General features: G+C 34.9%; 1 long non-coding RNA gene across 1 annotated transcript in view; it reads right to left on the bottom strand.

The window, feature by feature from the left end:
- The window catches only part of LOC140330547 (uncharacterized), a 75,336-nt gene that overhangs the window by 14,236 nt on the left and 38,634 nt on the right, over positions 1-22,466 (bottom strand). The window contains exon 2 of the long non-coding RNA XR_011920760.1: positions 19,199-19,393. This is a non-coding gene — a long non-coding RNA (uncharacterized lncRNA). The remainder of the gene's footprint in view (positions 1-19,198; positions 19,394-22,466) is intronic.

Raw genomic sequence — 22,466 nt, 5'->3', positions numbered from 1 at the left:
GTGTTCCATGTTGATTATGTCTGAAAAGTAACATAATTATTTTAATTTGTAAAGTGCAGCACACTTAGTGCTGAATTTATTTTTTCTGACTAATGGAGTTGAAACTATCAATGTGCTGAATAAACATATAACATACTGCCACAATGCAAAATGACACCGGTGTGCCTGGAATAAAAAGGCGGGTGTGGGATATTCTAATTCTCAATCCGATCAGAGCATCATTTATGGTGAAGCCAGCTCTTCAGAGTATCACCTTTACTTTCATTTTTAACCTGATTGCAAACCACTGTCAAGCCCTTTATATACAATTTAAATCCAATCAATCAAGATTACAAGCATTCTTGTTCTGATCTCACTATGTTGTATACCAATATAAGCTCCATTTTAGATCCACTCTGCCACCATTAGGTATGAACACCATATTCTAAAAGAGAAACCAAAGTAACCCCCTTAACTTCAACAGTGGTTCCAACATTCATGGCCATTTGGGATCATACCAATTGGCTAGATAGGAATGATGTAACTTCCACGTCATGTGATTTTATTCATTAGGCATGCAAGGAATAACAATAAATGTACATGCACAGCCTATTGTAAATTACAAGGATGATGAACAGGAAGGTACATTTGTTTTTTTGTTTTGTTTTTTTTGTGTAGAGGAGAAATAACCATGCCAGCCTCATAGAAAATAAGTGGGGTCAGCAGTAAGCAGCACTGTATCAGCTGTCAAATATGTAGACATTGTTTCTTTAAGAGCAAGCATTGTGTGAATGACCAAGCTCCATCCCGAGACAGATCTGAACCTGCCAATAATGATGGTTGATCAAAACTGTAATGGAATTTAGGCTACCATGTATAGCTTGGATGGACAAACAAATAAATCCTATGTGTATAGGTCATTAAAAACTTTACCAAACAAACAATACAGTTAATATAACATAACATAAACCCATACAATTATTTACATTAAAATTACCCCCATACATATATATATATATATATATATATATATATACATATATATTATTCCAAATAGGGCCATAGGGCTAAAGACACATAGGCTTCAAATATAGAAGACACTGCATCATACACTAATATACCAGAAAGTTGTATACTTTAAAGTTACAGAAAATGTATGCCTAACATACAAATATGTAAATGCAGTTAGATTTAGTGGTTTCTAAATAATAAAAAGCATCTATAATAAATCAAGGCAATATTCAAACCTAAATTGGCAGCTTTTACAAAGCCAGCATCGAAATATATATTTATTTTCATATATTTAGCTTTAATGGTCTCCTAAAACATTAGAATTATATTTTCTTTGAAAATGGAAAAAAAAACCATGAGAAGGGAACAATGTGCTCAAAAACCTATAAAGACTCTTTTGTCCAACAGTAAGTAGTAATTAATTTTAGTTTTAAAGTGTTGCAAAGGTCAGAAAGGATCATTTTCTTTGTGCCAACGTCTACATTCAATTCAGGCTCCCAGTGTAGGTCTAAAGTTTAATTATAGACGACGTGGCACAAATGATCAATTCTTAGGGTGCAAAGAAAAGGTATCTACCACTTGATGGAACCTTTTTTTTGTGTGTGTGTGTAAGAAAAATGTCCTTTCAAATAGAGCTATTAAAATATAAAATGTGGTTTACTTTTTTGGAAAAAAGATGCAGGGTGCCAGTCAATAAAACAAATAAAATTAAAACAGTGGAATACATTAAAACTAGAAAATAAAAGGTTATCCATAAAAAGCCAAAAGATAAGGTGATGTAATTGTAATTTTACATGTTACCTATTGAGATAAAATGGATTGACATTCAGCCCCCACACAATAATTTTAGAAATGGAAGCCAACTGAGACCTGATCATGTACAATCTTGTTTGTGTTTTTTAAATAGAACTATGTATTTTCATGGAATGAAAACTAGCTGTACCTGAAAAGTCGTACAATTGCCTGTTAATCATGTCCGTAAAATGCATTTCATGGCCCATCCAATGATGGGTTGGTAAGGCTGCTTCACTGCTCCAGAATGTAGAGCATCATTGTCACCATGTGATGCTGGCACTACTGTGGGGTGAATAAACATTGCATTCTGCATAATTATCAGCATTTGTATTGCTGATTTACAAGTTTTTTGTTTGTTTTTGTTTATTGAAATAAATCAGCTAGAAAGTACCAATATATGCTGCTTTCTATCTTTATCGCACCAATAAAGACAGAACAAAAGAGCACAACCTCCTGGCATACCTACATCCTTCATCCCAGGGGGCTCCTGGCTGCTCAATATCAACTCAAAATCAAAAAAGTGGTATTTTAAGACATTGAGGAAAAAAATGCCAATTTCATACCACACATGCATGAAACGGCCATTTTTTTCCTTAAACCCAACCAATGTCTCTATGACCCAACCAAGGGACCCAATCAATCTCTGGGAGGATCGAGAGATCTGAGGAATTAAGAGTAAGTGAGATGTTTTTATTTTTCGTTTAGTTCTGCTTTAAGTTTTTTATTTACATTGAAAAATAGGAAATAAACACCTTAAGTGAAACACATTAAATACTGAACTAACAAATAGTTAGGGTTAAAAATGTTACAAAAAGTGTTTCCTAACACATGATTGGGTATACTGTGAATTTTCATCAAATGCCACTAATTTACATGATTTCCTGCAATCAAAGTCTTTTCACTTACAGGTAATAAAGCAAAATGTAAAGCCAGTTGAGATTGGAATATTTTGCTGGAAGGAGAAGGACCTATAATAAAGTAAAGATTCTGTATGATAGGTTTAATACCCTAAGTTCCGGTAAAAATGATACACCGGGGTTTGGTGGTGGCATCTAATACACCCAAGTAAGAAACACAGCTTACACATTTGACTTGTTATACTTCTCACACAGTTCATGCCTATTCCAATAAAAAAAAAAAAAACATTGCAACCCACTAACTGTAACAGAATGAAGTACGCTTCTATTTTAGAAGACAACTGTGAAACTCTTTTTAGACCGGTACACACAAGGGTCAGAAAGAATCTTTTTTCTTTTCTTGAAATATTATTTTACTTTACACAGAGCAATTTCACTCATTGGCTCCCAAAATATAGGAGCATTGCCACAACCTGTTCATCTCACCGCTAGCATTTTCCACAGCCAGCCTTGCTGTATCACAAAGCAAATAACCAAAGTCCTCGTTTCATCTCATCTCTGAACTCTGCGGGTGTGATACAAGATTTTCCCAAATGGTTTATTACAGCAACTTCCCAAAGCGGACGATAAAATTGCCTTGAAATTCACAGCATAGTCTAAACATACAAGTCGGGAAAGTACATCAGAAATAATGTAATAATTACTTCGTTTTGATAAAAGGAGTTTATTTTTCAGTTTGCTTACACATAATAAATGTATCATGTAAATAATGGTTTTTAGGCGTTCCATTTTTTTATAACACTTTAACAATAAACTGTATAGACAGGGCAATTCAAATGTTTGTTTAAGAACTTTCGGGTTATAAATATAAAAGTCTTGCGGTATCACCAGATACATAGCCATCCATAAGATGCCATACCAAGAACAAAGCAACCTGAATATAACAAACATGAGCATGCCATGTAAATCTTTTGTCTATATAACTTCATGCTCAACATTGCCCTTAACAATCATGTTAACATGTTAACAAACCATGACCCCTCCATGGGAATGAACAAAGATGCATTTTACAAGCTGGGCCTGGCTGGGAGACTGAAGCTGACAACAGTTCTGTTATGTTGGCAGAATACAATAAAGAAGTGAAATTGAAAAAGCTGGGGGTTTTAGGCAAAGTAAAGATTGTACTAAGCATCAAACATGTCATACAATCAAATTTTCTCTATAGTTCCTATAGAATAGCTTGATCAAATTTCTTTTGCAACAAACTCTATGTTACACTCTCAGTACATCCCCTGATGAATCCTATAGGCGAAACGTGTTGGGATTGAGATTATTTCTCTGCATAATAAATAAATATTTAACTATTTGTGTATAGTCAACAGGTGTATATGTATCAATGTAATTTGTATTGAAAATTTGATTGGATGAGTTGCTTGATCCTTAATACACTCTTTACTTTGCCTAAAATCCCCCAGTTTTCTCAATTTCTCCTCCTTATTGTATTTAGTTATTTTAGAGTTGATAACATTGACTTACACATGGAAAGAATGGTGTCACTCTCTTATATTTATAACTGTTATCTTGGCAGAAATAATTGCACGTCTGGCCATCATGTCTAAAACCGCTATAAACGGATCCTTCAGAAGGACTGCTGCAAATTGAACAACAACTTTTAAACAGTAACTGTGCTAAATGTACAGTAAATGTTTTCCTTTTTTCTTAAGATGATCAGATTTTAAATGTATCCCTTGTTTGCTTGCTACAAATTTATTTTGTACAAAAAAATGTGTAATGCTTTTATCACTATGCATAATGGTAGCTATAGCTGTTTGCTTTCAGACTATCTTTCTCTAAGTGTATGTCCATAGGGCCGTATGAATAGAGAAGTCAGGGGGAGCTACTCTAATCCAGTTGTGTATTGGTTTTAGCTTGGGCTATTGTGCTTTGCAGATAATTGTCTTCAGCAAAATAAACATGAGCTACCAATATGCAATATTCCATAAATCTATCATCCAACTGGATGAAAAAAGGTTTATAACCTATATGGTAAAAATAATGCAACCGATTTATTGATCTAAATAAAAACAACATTCACTGAATTCTTTTTCACTTTATTCTCTTTTTCCTGTTTTATTTCTCTAACAGTATTGTAATAAGATATGGAAAACACAGGCACATTTGAGCGAAGAGTACGCTACTTATGTAAATAACCCTCATTTTTGTTTAGTGGCATCTCTGCTCCTGTCATATAAGTGAACTGGAGCTGACACTACTGGAATTCAGCATTGACAGAATATTCTATTAAAGTTGACCAGCACCTATTGATATGTCAATCAGGAAGCAACAAGAAAGCTGCAAGAAAGAGACAAGAATGGGAAAAAAATGCATCTGGCTGGTTTTCAAGATGAGACAGCAAAATTATACTATGTGCCAGAGTTTAAAAAATAAAATAATACAGATATTATCAGGATATATCCCCATGTCAGTGTTTGCATTGCAGAAATTAAATTTGTATAGGATAATAACTGCTTTCAAGCATGAAGACAGAGATGATGTTTGCATAATCTACTCACTGCTGCATTTTACGTACTGTATATGTTAATCTTATATATTTAAATTATGTATATTAATTTTCATGTCTTTATTCAGCCATAATGTTGATGTGGTGATCCCAGTGTGGTGTTGGATATGAGATGAAAGATGCTGATCTTATACTTGCAGTCCAAGTACCAGTTTTGGAAGGCATTTAGTTTAATTCTGACTTAATTTAGGGCTCTTTCAGACTTATACTGTAAAGCCAGATGCTCCAGGGAACGGAGCAAATGGTCACCCAGGAACAGCAATCTGTACTGCGGGTAATACATGTGTATGGGTTGCCCTTATGTTTGGGTGACAATCTTGGTCTGTCTCCACACAAAGCAACCATATGGCCAAAATCATTCTGTTGCTTCCTGTGCAACAATTACACCACAACCGGAATGCAAATCCAACACAATTATAAAATGATTCTCAATGCCCCCATTGAGTTATATAAGTTGGAAGTGGTTGGAAGCATGGTTGAGCATGGAGTAAACCACTATGATTTTCCACAGTGGAAAAGAAACCTTCCAAAGAGAGTTTCAAAGTCCTAAATAGACCTTACATTGGAAAAGAACTACTTTCTTTAAAAAATGCTGTGACAGTCATAATGCTTTGTTGCAGATTCTTCTCTTTTTTTCACTCTGTAGTACACTTAATAGTGTAGAGCAATGGTCCCCAACCTTTTGCATGTCGCAGACCACTAAATGCACGGACTCCAGACCGTGCATGAGCGGGAAGCCGTGTGTCACTCAAAGGGGAAGAAACTACCCCCCGGGTGAAGTCATGATGCCAGAACCCGCCCACTCTCCCATCGTGGTCTGAGCCTGTCTAGAGACACAACCTGCCCACCGCCCGGAGCCTGCAATGCATACGGGAGACGTGGTCCGTGGCTCTGGCCGATGCGCCCCCCCCAAGCAGGGTCCTTGTCCTGCCCTCCCAGGTGGGTGCACCGGCCAGAGCCGCAAACCACCTGTCAGACGGGTCAGATCACTGGTGTAGAGAATCTAGCATTAAACTAGTGCTTTAAGCAATTGTATAATTCAGTTACCTAAATATATATTAAAAGTTGTACCTCCTTTTTGATTTAAACACTGCTGGTTTTCTTTTATTGTCTATGTATCACTAGGGATTTCTATTCATTTCCTGTCTCAGAGGCAACAGGAAGTGTTTAAAAAAATCTCTTGAATCTACTTGAAAATGATCTCTTGAACATTGAGTTTATATCAGAACAAGTTTCCAGTTCAGATTTTCCAATTTCTTTCTGATCTGATCTTCAGGGTGTAAAGTCCTGGTCATACATATGTACTATAATGTGTGCATTTCCCCAGCTACACACTAACATGCATACCACACATTGGGCCTGATTTATTCAAGCTCTCCAAGTTTTTTACAGTAACTGACACCCTGTTGCCTAATAATATGTTGAGACAAATATCTGTCCTAATTGCATTTATTAAAATAATGTACCTGTTCCGACTTACATACAAATTCAACTTAAGAACAAACCTACAGTCCCTCGTATCTTGTATGTAAACCGGGGACTACCTGCACATTAAAATGTATGGGTAATATGTCCTAATAACAATAGCCTTCTTAGTAATACATACAGTAGATTACCAACTGCTTTAAAAGTCAATGCAAATTACAGATTTGGATTTGTATATCTATTCTATACGTTTCACTATTTGCCGCTTCCTCAGGAAGAGCATAAACATATGATAAAATGCATAAGCATAGTAGACCACCTTAAAATAGTGCAGCAGATTAGACACAGAAGGACTCCCCAATTATCAGGTACTACTATAGTGGGAGGAAGGAAGCCATAAGACAGACAGCATCGAGGGGTCCTATTCTATCTAATAAACTCTGTACACTATGGTGTCACTGCCAATATATATATATATATATATTTATATATATATATATATATATATATATATATATACTGTGTATATATATACTGTATATATAAATATATATATATTGGGAGGGGTTCTAATCCTTTGACATTTAACCTAAAACTAAAATAAAATGTTTAAATTTACAGACACTTCAAAGGTTTTTATATGGATAAAAGTTTAGAATAAGTTCAGGATAAAAGTTTGCCAGAAACAACCTCAAATATTTTTTTTAATATATTTTTTCATCTTTACATTTAGGATTCACCGTTGAATAATATTTAGTTTTAATAATATTAGGTTGGATTTTATTCCTACATTTCTTTCCTTAGTTTGAAATGTTTGATAGGTTTATATTAGAATAAATATTGTAGGTATGGAGAGAATTGTAATGACCCCCTTCTCCTTTACAAGTCATAAACTAAAATGCTAATACATTACGGAGACAAATCACTTGTTGATGTTCATTTGTCAACAAGGAAAGTGATCAGTCATTATGTTGTTGTGGGTAATTCATCAATTAATTCATGATGCGCTTGCTGACATTAAAGACATTCAACTAGAAGGTGTGACTGATGCATCTGACCGATAGTCTCTAATGGTATCCCACAATGAATTACAAATAGGTTGGTGGAACCTGAGAACATGCTGATCCAAGGCAAAAGCTGTATGTTGCTGTGGTTAAATATGTTTTAAGTGACAAAAAATACTTTCAGGCAAACCAAATCTCATACAAATTTGTGATCATTGAAATCATTCACACTGCTCTTTTTATTATCTGCAATGTGCTGTATCTGTGGATAATTTCTCCCTCTAACCACTAATGTAAGGTGCCAGTTCTCCACTGACCACCATCTAAGGGGGCACCTTCCTACTTACCACCATGGTAAGTCTACACCTTCCTAATGAGAGAGGGCACCAATCTACTAAACAACATATAATAGGGCACTGCATGACTTCTGATATGATACTGTATTACTTAATTGATCACCAAAGTACGATGATGTTTCTTCACTAACCTCCAATATGAAGTGGCCCTTCTTCACTGACCACAAATTTATCTATGCAATGTAAAGTAGGGTTGCACTGTGCTGTCCTATATATTGCTTAGTCTGCATTTTGTGTACCATGCTGTGAATTACAAATTCTAGGCTGCTGCACATATAATACTGCACATAATTGTAGAGTATGGAATGGTGCACTCTATATGCCAAGATATACATTGCATATGTTGGAATACTCCCTATGCCATGCTGTACTTTACATACTCTGTACACCAAGATATATGCTGCAAATGCACTTTTACTATTACATTATATACTCTGAACTCCTGTACTCTGTACACTATGCTGCATGATACATACACCTAACCACGACACTCTGTATTTACAACCTGCTTTATGTTACATACTCCAGACGATAACAAACTGTACAGTACAATGCTGTGTAGTACAAACTCGTTACCTCTATATGCTATGCTGCAACTTGTATAATCTGGACAACTGCACTAATGCAAGCCACGTAAAATGTATGATTTTTATATGTTAAATATATGGATTGCTATTTATATATTTTGTTATGGCTACAAAATTTGGACCTCTTGATTTTTCATATATTGGAGTGTTGTATATTCTGCATAGTCCCAACTTTTGCACTGTGTACATTGTGCTATATTAGATCAATGTTAGATTATTAGACAGAGTCCCCCAGCACCACAGCTTCAAAATGTATTACCAAATACAGGTAGTCCCCAAGTTTAATAAGGATGTCTCCTAGATATGAACAGGGCTTCCTGCTCGTTCTATGCAGGATGGAGGCTTGGGGGGGGGGGGTTTTCCATGACTTGCAGAAGAAATCTTTTGCAAAACACAGCTGAGACTGAGTTCTTCTACAATCTCTTGTAACTATTTAATGACCAAGACAAACTCTGCAGTTGTTTCTTCTTGCATATCAAAGCACAGTTTATTCCAAAATTTAATGAATGTCTAGGCTCCAAAAAGTTGTTTTTTTGCTTTGTTTGTGAATAAATCACAGTGAGGATTTTTTTACAGTAACTGACACCCTGTTGCCTAATAATATGTTGAGACAAATATCTGTCCTAATTGCATTTATTAAAATAATGTACCTGTTCCGACTTACATACAAATTCAACTTAAGAACAAACCTACAGTCCCTCGTATCTTGTATGTAAACCGGGGACTACCTGCACATTAAAATGTATGGGTAATATGTCCTAATAACAATAGCCTTCTTAGTAATACATACAGTAGATTACCAACTGCTTTAAAAGTCAATGCAAATTACAGATTTGGATTTGTATATCTATTCTATACGTTTCACTATTTGCCGCTTCCTCAGGAAGAGCATAAACATATGATAAAATGCATAAGCATAGTAGACCACCTTAAAATAGTGCAGCAGATTAGACACAGAAGGACTCCCCAATTATCAGGTACTACTATAGTGGGAGGAAGGAAGCCATAAGACAGACAGCATCGAGGGGTCCTATTCTATCTAATAAACTCTGTACACTATGGTGTCACTGCCAATATATATATATATATATTTATATATATATATATATATACATATATATATATTTCTATACTACTTCCAATATCCTCCAAGAGAACAATAGCAACATCTGTTTTGCAAACAAAATTTTCAACCTTCATCATCACCCACCATTTCTTCTGTATTTATCCTCAGAAATCCATGAAGTATGTAATTTATGTTACATTTTCTAGAAATAAATATTTAGAAATTTAAAGAAAGGTGGGGTTAACCTAATTTTAATGATCTGATATTATTTAGGCAAATTCAAACTAGGAAAATAAATGATGACTGCAAATTGCAATTGGAGGGTGAGCTCATTTCATAATAAACAATAATAATATCATAAATGTTCACTGAAACTTTCATCACCAGCAAAGAACAAGTACAGGATTTACCCCTACTATCCCCTTTCTTTGCAGCATTACACTAACTATAATACTAACTATTATAAGTATACTAACTATATAATTATTGGGCATCAAATCCCGTAGATGGTGTCATTTTTGGATTAGTCATTGAAAACATTGTAGAACAGTCTATGAAACGTAGAAGTAAAAATAAATAACTATAGTATGCTTCCTGTGATTGTTATTGAAAGCTTTGAACTACATTGTGATAGAATCAAACTATGATTAAATGGTTTATGTTGAAGTCTATGTTGTAAAGGACGAAAGCATGAAGAATAAATTCAATACCTCACCTTGTCACTACAGAAATACGCACAATATCAGGGGTTGTAGCAATCACTTGGATGCACAGAACCATAAATCGGCTTAGGAATGTCATTACTTTTGCAATGGAATAATATAGAATAATATGTTGAAAAGTATTCAAGGACATGTGCTTTACAAATGCAAGTTGAAAAAAAAAAACCTCTGAATTAATAAGGACTTTGAAGAGCTCGAGCGGAAGAAGAAATTCAAGCAAAGCTGTCAAGGTTTTATAATATTTATGGAAAGTTTGCTACAAATTGTTCAGCTTAACACGATTGTCACAAGCCTAACAGTACAAGCTAAGCAAAAAGCTAGGAAATCCAAATAAATATTCATTGTGCAAAGACATTCAAAAATAATATTTGGAAGATATGTGGCCTTGGTTAGCTGTACCTCAAAACTGTCACACAGATTACTGTAATGAGGAGATAGAATTTATCAAAGTGCTTGTGAAACTGATGCTCTCTAAGGGATTTGGGGTTTTCACTTTAAAAATGATTTCCATTTTTTAAACAGTTGAAAATAAATAATGCAGGTTTTCCTGCAATACTTGAATTTATTATTTTGCATTCCCCTACGTTATTTTTTTCTTTTTTTTTTTTTTTTTGCTTCCAGGTTGAAAACCAAAAAAAGGAAAAGGTTCATGTGGGTGGAACTGGCTCGCACTCATTTCTTAATGACAAGGAGAAAAGAAAGGGGTAGAATGAGTCTGGTTGTCATTCAACCTGGAACAATACCAACTGCAAAACACATTGCAAAATTGTACAAAATGATAGGACTTTTAAAATGCATTAATAACTACAGAAGTTCTAAAGACAATTTTTTTTTTATTTAGAATATAAGAAAACAAGAATCACGTTTGTTTTTTAATATGCTCCTAATAAAAAAAGAGATTGTTTTTGGAACTACTGCAGTTCCTAATGCATCTTAAAAGTTCCATTGTTTTGTAGAATTTTGTTATGTTTTTTGTAGTTAATGTACCAGGGGGAATGACAACCAGCATCATTCAGTCGATTTCTTCTCTCTCATCATGCATGTTAACCTAGACATAGAGTACTACAGAAAATTTATTGTATTTCTTTTATAAAATACTAGTAAACGGTGGTTCATTATTATTATTTTATCTTAATATTTTGTCCAGCTTTACTTGCTAATCCTTACAATTTTTACAAAATTTTTCCCCTTCATCAGGACAGAAGAAGATGAATTGTAACAATGCTTCCCAGTGGAAAACAATAAATCCCTGGGTCAGCTTCATAGATTGAAAAAATATTTCTGCTTGAGTGAGTTACTGGGATAGCTATAGTATGTCAACAGATAATGTTATTGTCATTGCAGGAAGGGGTTTCACTCCTCTTTAAGCAGGACAATAAAAGTTATGTTTTAAAAGCCCATGAATGGTCAGGCCAGGCTAAAGAACCAGAGTGTCATTGTATAGCACAACACAAAATCAATTACCCAAGCACAACAAAAGGATCATAGGGACCCTTTATGTAGCTGCACTGTTCAACTGCACTGAAGCAGAAAAAAGCTACTTGGGATTTCAAGCTCTACTTTACCGTGGGTTTGCTGTCATAGAGAATACAGGATGGTAAAATGTATAGACATGTTTATAGACAAGAAAAGTGTGGTCAACCAAGAACACAATGCTAAAAGCTTGAATTGGATAAGTGTCTGCTGAACTGCAAAAATATCAATAAAAAATTCTACAGTATGGCTAAAGTTATCATGAGAATTACATTATTAGTTACATAGTAATATGATTGCAAAGAGACTGATGTTCATCAATATTCAACAATATAACACTTATAATGGCCTCGATTTTGGTCTACTGGAAAAAACCCTGTTGACTTGTCACTAATTTTGCAGCACAATTCAAAAATAGGTCTCTTCCTGGCCTTCTAAGACCACTAACCTAAAGTATTACTTTAACCCCCCTAGTATTATAATTCTGTCCAAATTTGCATGCAAAAAGCGTTACATTTTTTTTTGCATGGAAATTTTTTTTACATTGCCGGCTTTAAAGATTTATTTGTATTGCACTCAATACAGCTATTTTGTATTGAATTCAATACAAAATTATTTAAATTTCCCGCCGATCCTCCCGCCCGCAGCAACGCATGCATCGACGCATGCATCAACGTCGTCTCTGCAGTTTGCGGCTGAAGATTAGAGGAGGAGGACGTGTCTCCGGGACTTGGGGGGACCAGTAAGATGCCTGGGACGCCAACAGAGCAAGGTAGGTGTTTTTTTTTAAGTTTTAAGAGACTCCAAGTGTGACTTTTTGCAGGTAAAATCCACCCAAGCCACACTCAAGATTACTGGTGTTAATAGTTTTATGGAAATCATATAATTTTAAATTCAAATATTTTTACCATTACAGTATTATGTTATTATTTATATTACTATTATTAATATTATTAATAATATTAATAATAATAAACAGTGTTTATATACTATAGAGCTGTACATTAAATAGGGGAGGGGTTATAAGTAAGAGAGAAGGTGTTTAGTTAAGTGTATTAAAGTGGCTAGAGAAGAGGACTGAGACCAGTGATCCCCATTTTTGTGTGATCTCTTTTAAAACACCACACCCCATCTGGGGGAATGCTATTAATTGGGGAACCAAATTATGTCTGGCTTTTTTCCAGACTGAGTATATTTAGTTTGCGCACATGTGGGGGTTTGATTTTCCATTGAGTGACAAGGATCGCCTTCTCCACGGATGTCTGCTGTGGAGCCTGCGGTGAAGATGTTGACTCCCTAGGATGCAGCGATTGCAGGTCCTGGACTATATTGTAGCATAACAATCTGCAAGATTCGCATTAGTTAGAACTAATTCACAGCCATCCTACCCTATTTGTGTTTATGTGTACATTAAAACAAGTTCTGGACCTGTAATGGCTGCAGGACAACTGCACAGGAAAAGTATGGGCTATAATTGGTAAGTATGTCATGCATACTTGCTAAATATGGCAGAAGATCACCAGAGACCAAATATTATTATTATTATTTTAAACAGGTTTTAATTAGCGCCAACATATTACGCAGTGTTGTACATTAATTAGGGGTTGCAAATACAGATGAATACGGACAGTGACACATAAGGAGAGGACTCTGCCTCGAAGAGCTTACAATGTAGGAGGTGGGGGAAGTAGCATACAATAGGATGGGAGATATGTAGATATGTAGTGGTGGGAAGTAGTGATGGTTTCAAAAGACAGAAGGAGATGGGTAGGCAAGTTTGAAACAATGGGTTTTGAGTGCTCTTTGTGAGCAGAAAATAGGGGCAAGTCGAATAGGATGAAGAAGACCATGAGATCAACTTTACTGATAGAGGGTAGGATGACCGTGAATTAGTTCTAACTGCTGTGAATATTGCAGATTGATTTGCTCCAATATAGTCAAGCACCAACCCAACCATAGCCCAGCTGTTAAAAGCAATCGCTGCAAATAATGAATGGTAATTTTATTGGCATATCTATCCTTGAAACTACAAGGATATTTGGAAGACACCCTATAATTATAGACTTGGATGCCCTAGAAATTCCTAAAAAATACTGCAGCTTTATCATAGATTAGAAGATCATAGATTATCCAATGTCTTACTTTGTTCCAACTCTTAACTGTAGTCTGCAGCTTCCTCTAAATCTTTACGTGGCAATTAACTTCAACTGTGTGTCAAGCTTCATGTCTTCACTTGCTTGCTGCTTACATTGACCTTGAACATTCTTACTCTAGATAGATGAAAACCAAACTAAAGCTACAATCTCACTGTCTTCTACACTGCAGTCTTGCATTGATAGCTGAATCCCTGTTATGTTATAAAGATGAGTGAGCTAATCTAGAAAACTGAGATAGTGCACATGATTATTCTGACCAAGGCAAGTTAAATTTTAACAGTAGAATTAATCTTTTACAAATTTTAAAGTATAATGTACAAAAAAAACATCAAATGCATCAATATGGTTAACTAAAAAGGTATCTACCTATTAAATTTTTTTATAATTTTTTTATAACAAATCATTTTTTTTTGTTTGCTTGATATTGGTATTCCCTAGGAGATTTAAAAATATACAAAATAAATAAAAACAAGGAAGAAAAGAAAATGCCTACGGCCATTTATTGGAGTGTCAGTGTTTGTACATCTTATAAAGAATACTGAAACTTTGAAATATTCCTCAAAGGCAACACTGATGGCAGAGCCATTTAAAAAAAATACGGAGGACAGAGGAAATATAAACCAGAAAACAAAAAACATACTATAAAACTTTAACTAGAATAAAAAACTAAGTTTTGCAATACCTAATACATGATGTCAGGTTGTTGATCATCTCTGGAGTTGTATAATCAAAAATCTGGCTATGCATGATATATCAAGCCAGGGATCTGATACTGAAGAGGACACAGATTGTTACTGCTCTGCTTCAGCTGAATCAAAATATAATATTTAAAACTCCATAAATAGCCTTCAAATAGATAAACCCATTGCCTCACCGGGTTTAATTTACTGTAAGCCAGAAGCATCATGCATTAATAAAAAGGCACCCTCATAGCACAGTCCAGAATAATCACTCGTAGATTCCTAGAAGCCAAAGTAGCAGTTCTATAGTGGTTTTCATGTGCAAATGGTCACGCTATTGAAGCTTTCTTAGAACTAAAGTTCCCCTATCATACTTAAAAGGAGACTTTTACCATCTGCCATGTATAATAGCCTGAAAGTTCAATGCAGGGCTCTAGCAAGGCAAGATTGTTATTTAGGTAGCCACTATATTTTTTACATCAGAAAGCATATAAGAAATAAAAACAACAATATAAAAAGAAAAGAAAAGCTATTCTAATGGAAAAAAACATCTATAGAACAAGAGATTTGACAAATACAAGTGTTCAAATGATACAACAGGATTTGTTGTCTCCATATGACTTTGGTTTAATAGCAACCACTCTGAAGAAAATGTAACACATGCAAAAAAAAGAGAACTGGATATGTCTTGAAATGTCAAATCTGTCAAAACTATTCTACTTATTTTATATGTCTTCTGACAGTGCCATTTAAAGACACGCAGCATTTTCAGAATTACTTTTTATATATTTTATCAGAAAATAAAGAAAACTACCTTGGTGCTTGACATTCTTGAGCTAAAAATATCTGGAGTCAAATTTCTGTCAATGCACTGACATTCAGCCTTTAATGTAGGTTAGCATACTCTGCGAGTTAATGGAAAGCAAAATGGCAACTGCCAGGAATGCTTAAAGGAAAAGTATATTGTATGTTTAGCAATTTTTACATTTGTGACATTGCAAGGTTTTCCTGAACGCATTACCAAATTTTAGGATGATGCCAGTTATGAAACCTTGCAGGTACCCTTTGTAAGTCAGACAGTACAAGCTGTATGATTGCTGAAGAAAATTATCCTCTTTCTGCAACCCAAACACTAGACATCCAAGAACACTGGGGGGGAAGAGGTGATTTACTTAAGAAAGTTAGGCTGTTCTCTTACCAAGGTGAAATATCACCTTACATGGGATAATTCAGTTACTACATGTACTTGAAAAAAAATTGGTTTGAATACAAACCACTGTACCTGTTCTTAACCCCCAAAAAAGGAAATGCCTTAATTCAAGGAGTTGGAGTAACTTAAAAGGGGAAAATATTTAAATCACATGGGCTCAGTCTGTATATCCTTTTTCCAATTTTACTGGTAAATATATTTTGTAGTTTGAATTGATTACAAAGGATCACTTGCTCCTAAATATTTTTTATGTGTTAGTATTGGTCATCGGTAGAAGGAGCTGTGTCTTTTTGTGACTAACAAACTAATGTCTCATGTTTTTGGTAGCAAGAGTTTGTTACACACGTTACATAAGGACACACTGCCATCTACTGGTGTGACCTGAGTATAAATCTAGATTCCTTTTTACAAATGTCATTTTTGCTACTTATTTATTATACTCAAGTATGTGACTGTGGTGAAGGTTCACTGCAAAGGATAGCCAATTAAATGGTTAGACAGTTGACATTAGCTGAACTTTATTTCTTAAGCTAGTAAGCTTAGTGAATTTTCAATTGTATTGAGGTAATTTGCTTTAATATGTAATTCACCTAAGTTTTTTTTTAAAATCAACCCCACTATTGTGTTTCTCACTAGAGACTCAAGTCAACTGTTCTTAAACAAACTCTGCCTAGCAATTTTAAATCGAAGTAAGAAAACCAAACAGATAAAATAGGGTAAAGCCATGTGCAATGCTAATTAACAGTATGCACAGTCTGCATACAGTCTGCATATATAATAATGAAGTTTACACAAAACTTTAGCAATCACCTAATTATAAAAATTAAAGGAACTTAGATAGTATAAGAGCTTCCATGTACCCCCTTTGTTAAAAATACTAAATTATCAGGTATTCTTTATCCATTCCATTCAGTTCCTTCTAAGTCACTGATCAGAAACAAGGTTGTTGTTAATTAGTTGTGGCTAAGCTCTAACTTTTCTGATCTGAATGTCCATTCAGGGTCAATGTCTGGGCTACAAAATCACAGACAGAATTTCTGTAGTAATTATTAAAGACTCAAGAATCATAGCTAAGATAGGATATATTTGTAGAAGAAGCTTTATAGCTCTGAGCAGGCTTTAGAGGAAAGTTCTTGGGAAACTTGGGGGGAAGGGTTGCTGGGGAAAAAGACCATTTAAAGGTTAACTACAATTATTTTTTAGATCTGAACTCCGGAAAAAACAGACTTATACATAGATAAAATACATATTTGAAAGCTGTTTTACCTAATACAGGATTTGTTTATCCAGCTTTAAAACACAGCACTATCTGCATGGAGTTTGCATAGTCTCCCTTTGTTTGCATGGGTTTCCTTTTGGTACTCCGGTTTCCTCCCACATTCCAAAAGCATGCAGTTAGATAACTGCCTCACCCCCATAGACTGTTTTAAAAGACATAGGACTATGGTAGGGACATTAGATTGTGAGACAACACAGCTAATGACAGGACTATGGGCTTTGTAAAGTGTTGCGTAATATGTCAGCGCTCTATAAATACTTGGTAATAATAATAATAGAAGAAGACCCAGTCAAGGTGATGGGGCCTGCAATGGAGAGGAAAGGTGAGTGTTAAAAAAAGCTGCAATCAGACAGGTAAGTTTATTTTATTCCAGAAGGGACATCACCTGTCCCTTCTGCAATGAAGAACATCACCTGTCCCTTCTGCAATGAAGAACATCACCTGTCCCTTCTGCAATAAAGAACATAGCCTGTCCCTTCTGCAATAAAGGACATCCCTGGATGCCTTTTTTTTATTTGGATGGTTTATTCTGCTTTAGCGTGTCCTAATGAGAGCCAATTTTATTGAAAATGCCTAATTCATATTAACTGTGTAACTTTTCTGGCACACTTTACCTGCAATAAAGTTCTCCATTAAAGAATATGTTTTACCATATTTAAACAGATTAATGTATTTCTTTTAGCTCTCCACAGTAGGTATCTAATACATTTGAAAATAACTTTTTTAAAGTTTGAAGCAAGTGGAATGCTGCAGTTGCCATAGAGAAAATGTTGTTTTGTAGTACTATGCCCTCGGTCTTATGCTATCTTTCTGTCACTGTACTGCAAAGCATGGGGAATTGTCTTATTACTAATTATATGAAAGAGCTGCTTTTGCTTGTAGCTTATAAAGAACCCACAAGTGAATAGAAAAAAGGAAACTAGGTATCACTAACTGAGTTCACATTGCAGTGCAAAGCTTTTATACACACCCATATCCCACACATCCCACACATATAGTCATTTGTAAGATTAATGAAAAAGAAAAAAATATGAAAAGTATAATCTTTGTATTTTTTGTGTAGTCACTGTTATCTTGTCTTTATTTTCCTGGTTATGTAGAATCTATGTAGAATAAATTATGTTATACTGGTAAAAATACTGAAAATATTGACTTATGCCCAGCAGCAAATTATGGGGTGTTAAGGACATACCTATTTGCATTGTGTGATTAAGCCAGCCTGAGGATAGCTAAGGATAGTTTAGTTAACCTTACAGTCTGTTTTAATCACTTTAAAGCAAATAAATCTGCAACTTCTGCAATCTTCTAAAAACTGTCAAAAAATAAATCCAATATGAAAACCTGAAACCATTCTGTTCATTGCTGGAATACCAGATATGGTGACCAGACTTGTTCCTACTTGTGTGATTGGTATTGATATGCTAAGATATATGTCACATTTAAGATGTCCCTTGTGCTCCATTCTGAAAATTTGGCAGGGTAGATTTATTTACCAGAACAATTTGCAATAAGAATGTCTTGGTGATAAACTTTTGGTTCATTACGTCCTAAGCATGCAGCTCTGCAGCTTTCCTCTTTGGAGCACGGGAAGTGCATTAGCTGATTATAATGAATCAGATACTTCCATTCAGGAATATTTAGCAATGGACATGGTGTAACAAACAGATTAAAGGCAGGAATCAGCTACAAACATTCTTAAGATCCTTATGATTTATACATTGTTTACCAAAATGGGATGGATTTATTCCTATATTTTAGCTAGGAGAGCGGAGAAGTGAGTCGTGGTTTTTGTTTAGCCCTACTAAACAGAATGTAATAAATATGCATATAATATGCAAATTTTACTGCTTCCATGTTCATATACTAGATATTATTAAACAAGTATACCAAAAACTACCATTCAGTTACTTACATAATATTTTTATAGTAATAATCGGACAGATTATTTTTTTAATCAGTCAACGTTTGCAAAAAACGTCAAAGCGCGTATTTTCCCCAACCACACAAGTGCACATACCTCTGCATATAGGAACAGGGAAATCCCAAGATGCTTGGTTCGCTGAATTTGCTATACAAGTGAGCAGTGGATGACCATCCAAAATATATCCCGTTACACAACTATATCGGATCTTGTCTCCAATATCAAACTTTGTTCCCGACAAAACACCCTTTGGTGGAACTCCAGGATTCCCACAGGAGCTGCTCCGTAATTCTAAGAAAGAGAAAAAAAGATTTGCGGTCAAAAATATAATTAAGACTAAATTTAGTTTCATAAATAAAACTGTGAACTTTGTTTCATCATAATATCCCATTAATGCATTCATAATTTGTCACGAGAAAGATGACTATCACACTGTTAACACTAAAGGTTGAGAAGTACTTATGACTAAAAGGGAAATTAATTCCTGAATTATCTTCATTTGATTGTGCCATTTTATAAATCTGTGTTATGGAGTAAGTGCACATTTAACAACACTTATCTTTCTTTACTATATTCTGGTTCATTTGAAAATGTATTCTTTTATATTTTTCTTGACCCTTAAAATATTTACTGGAATCTGTGTTGGTTCCATTCAACATTTCCTAATCTATTGAAAAGCCATCTGCATATAATATGCATTAGGGAATAAAGAATCTCTAACATCACTTTTGGTTCCTGTTGCCCAACCTGTGGCCTGAGGTCCTACGTCCCTTTAGTGTGGCCCTTGGTCCCCATCAGCCCATAGTGGGAACATAAATTTGTTACTGTAATTGTAATTTTTTTACTAAACCCTGCAAATTCACCTGTCTGCATTCAAGTTTTGGGCGCCGCCACATCTTCCACTTCTGGATGATTACTGGCCATCCTGATGATTATTGGCCATGCCAGGTTGACTTAATTATATGTCATCCCAGAACCCACAAGGGATGCCAAGAATGCCCCGTTTCCCTGGCAAATAAAGCTGACACTATTAATGCACTAGCTTTTTGCCTGAGGGTCAGGAGGGTAAGGGACATTGCCTGTCCCTTTCTGTAATATTGGCCTGGCTGATCATGCAAACTTAGAAGTGAGCCTTTAGTTCTACTTTAAAGAAGAACTAAATCTAAAACTTAAAAAAAATGGTCGGAAGTTTTTTATTCAAAAGACAGATGATGTCTCTTCCGCATTATAACAAGCCTCCCTGCCTGCTTGCAATCTTCTTTTAAATGTACACTGATCTGCTCATGTGAACACATTAGCAGGTCACTGCGCGGCCTCGGCATTGGTGGCCACCTGGAATGAATAGATTACTGTGCACATGTATGGGAGTTACGTCATTCTGGCCTGGCCAATCAAGATGGCCAAGATCCCAAACCCAGGACCAAGTGAAGATGTTGGTACAGGTGACAAAGCAAGGATAGGTGAGTTAGGTTACATCATTTTGTTTAAACTATTTAATGAATGAAATTTCTTTTAAAGAATGTTTAAAGGTATTTATCGTTATTATGGAAAGAGCCCCAAACTCCTGTTCCAATAATATTCCTGAAGAAGCAGAGTTGAGTCTACAAAACACGTCAGAATATGGAAAATGAGAAACAATATGTCGACATGGCTGAAGGTGGAATCTTGACTATAGTAATGTACCTGCATTTTGTTTCTATGTGTATTTTGTAAATATTCAAATTGAATAAAACAGTGGACTTGATTTATTAAAGTTCTCCAAGGCTGGAGAAAATATACATTTATCAGTGAAGCAGAGATTCAAAACATTTACTAACAAATAGCAAAATACTTTTAAAAAAAAATCAATTCCAGGTTTGCTGGATCACCCAGGTCCACTGATGACAGTGTATCCTCTCCAGCCTTGGAGAGCTTTAATAAATCAGGGTCACGATGGCCACATAGTTTACTATGGTTTTAGTGAGTTATATTGAGTGTTGTTGTGTGCCTGAAACCCTTAATTTCTTAGGAGAAAAGTATGTGTAGTAAGTTAATTGTTTGGAATGGGGCACTGTACAAAATGCTATCCAGCTCCATTAAAATGTGTTGCATTAATTTGCATACTTCTGAACAAACAGGTACCTTTATTTTTTTTTTTTATTTTTAGGTTTAGTTTTGCTTTAAGGATTCCTACAGTGACATAAACCTTATGGTTTCTTTCTTAATATGAGTTCATACCTGTATTGCTTACAGATTGCATATTTAAAGAAACTTCTATACCAGCCAGTGAGTTTTTTTCCCCTTCATCATCTGCCTACATACTGCACACCTTTGTACGGTACAGTACATTCTTCTTTTAGTCTGCAGCTGTGCAGTATGTATTATGTGATAAAACATAACTAGCATTCAGCATAAACAACAAACAAAACAGGTACCAATTACCAAATCTGTTTTGCCAGTAACTGTAAACACTTTTTTTTTTTTACGTCACTGTTAAGCCACATATTCTTTTCTGACAATTTACAGACTGCGCATAGAGACACGCTATTACATTTCAGACAGAATATATGTGCAAAAAAAAAAGGAATACTTTACACGTTATCCCAGCACTGCATGCTATTCAATAAATTTATTCTCCCGATATAAGTGTCGTCATATTGAGTAATTTGCCTTGCAAATATAATCTTTTTTTTTTGTTCTTTTGATGTGGAGTCATTGAAACACAGAATCACTCATTACTATTACTAGTATTCTGTTTCATCACATTGCAGCGATGGTTGGAGCTCTCTGCTGTTCACTTCTGATATTACAGCTATCAGTTCTTTTATTTCCTTGGTTTTCTACATGCCTAAAGGCTGGGTACAATATATATATAAAATTTCTGTCAATATAAGTGAATATTTAATACATGATGGTAATAAAAATACCAGTTTTGCCATTAATATAAAAAGCCATTATCAGACACATTCAGTGTCAGATGAAAAATAGTACATGTGTTTTTCTCAAAACGCAAACTCATTTTTTGTAAAGTCCAAAATAAGCAAGCATTATTAGATGTAAATTCGAAACTTCGGAATCATCACATCAGATACATTGTAGAGAAATGATTCCAGCACAGCAAGATAAAAAAGGTCCATTAAAGTCACCAATTACTAGTCTCAAACAGGGAGATCAATAAAGGCATTTGTCTTAGCTATTGGGTGAACTTGCTCCTTTTGGACTTGAGCTTTAACATTCTTGATATTGGGGGTCCTTGTGGGCTTTCCTAGCAGGAGTTTTTTTAGCAGGATAGACTGATTGAAATTACTGTCAATACTCAAATATAAATCAATCTGAATATAAAGCAATGTACCTACTGTTACCTGAAAACAAATAGCAAAACTAT

Source organism: Pyxicephalus adspersus, chromosome 5 (assembly GCF_032062135.1).
Source record: "Pyxicephalus adspersus chromosome 5, UCB_Pads_2.0, whole genome shotgun sequence".
In the NCBI taxonomy this organism is placed as follows: Eukaryota; Metazoa; Chordata; class Amphibia; order Anura; family Pyxicephalidae; genus Pyxicephalus; species Pyxicephalus adspersus.
This window is presented reverse-complemented; position numbering and strand designations above follow the sequence as displayed.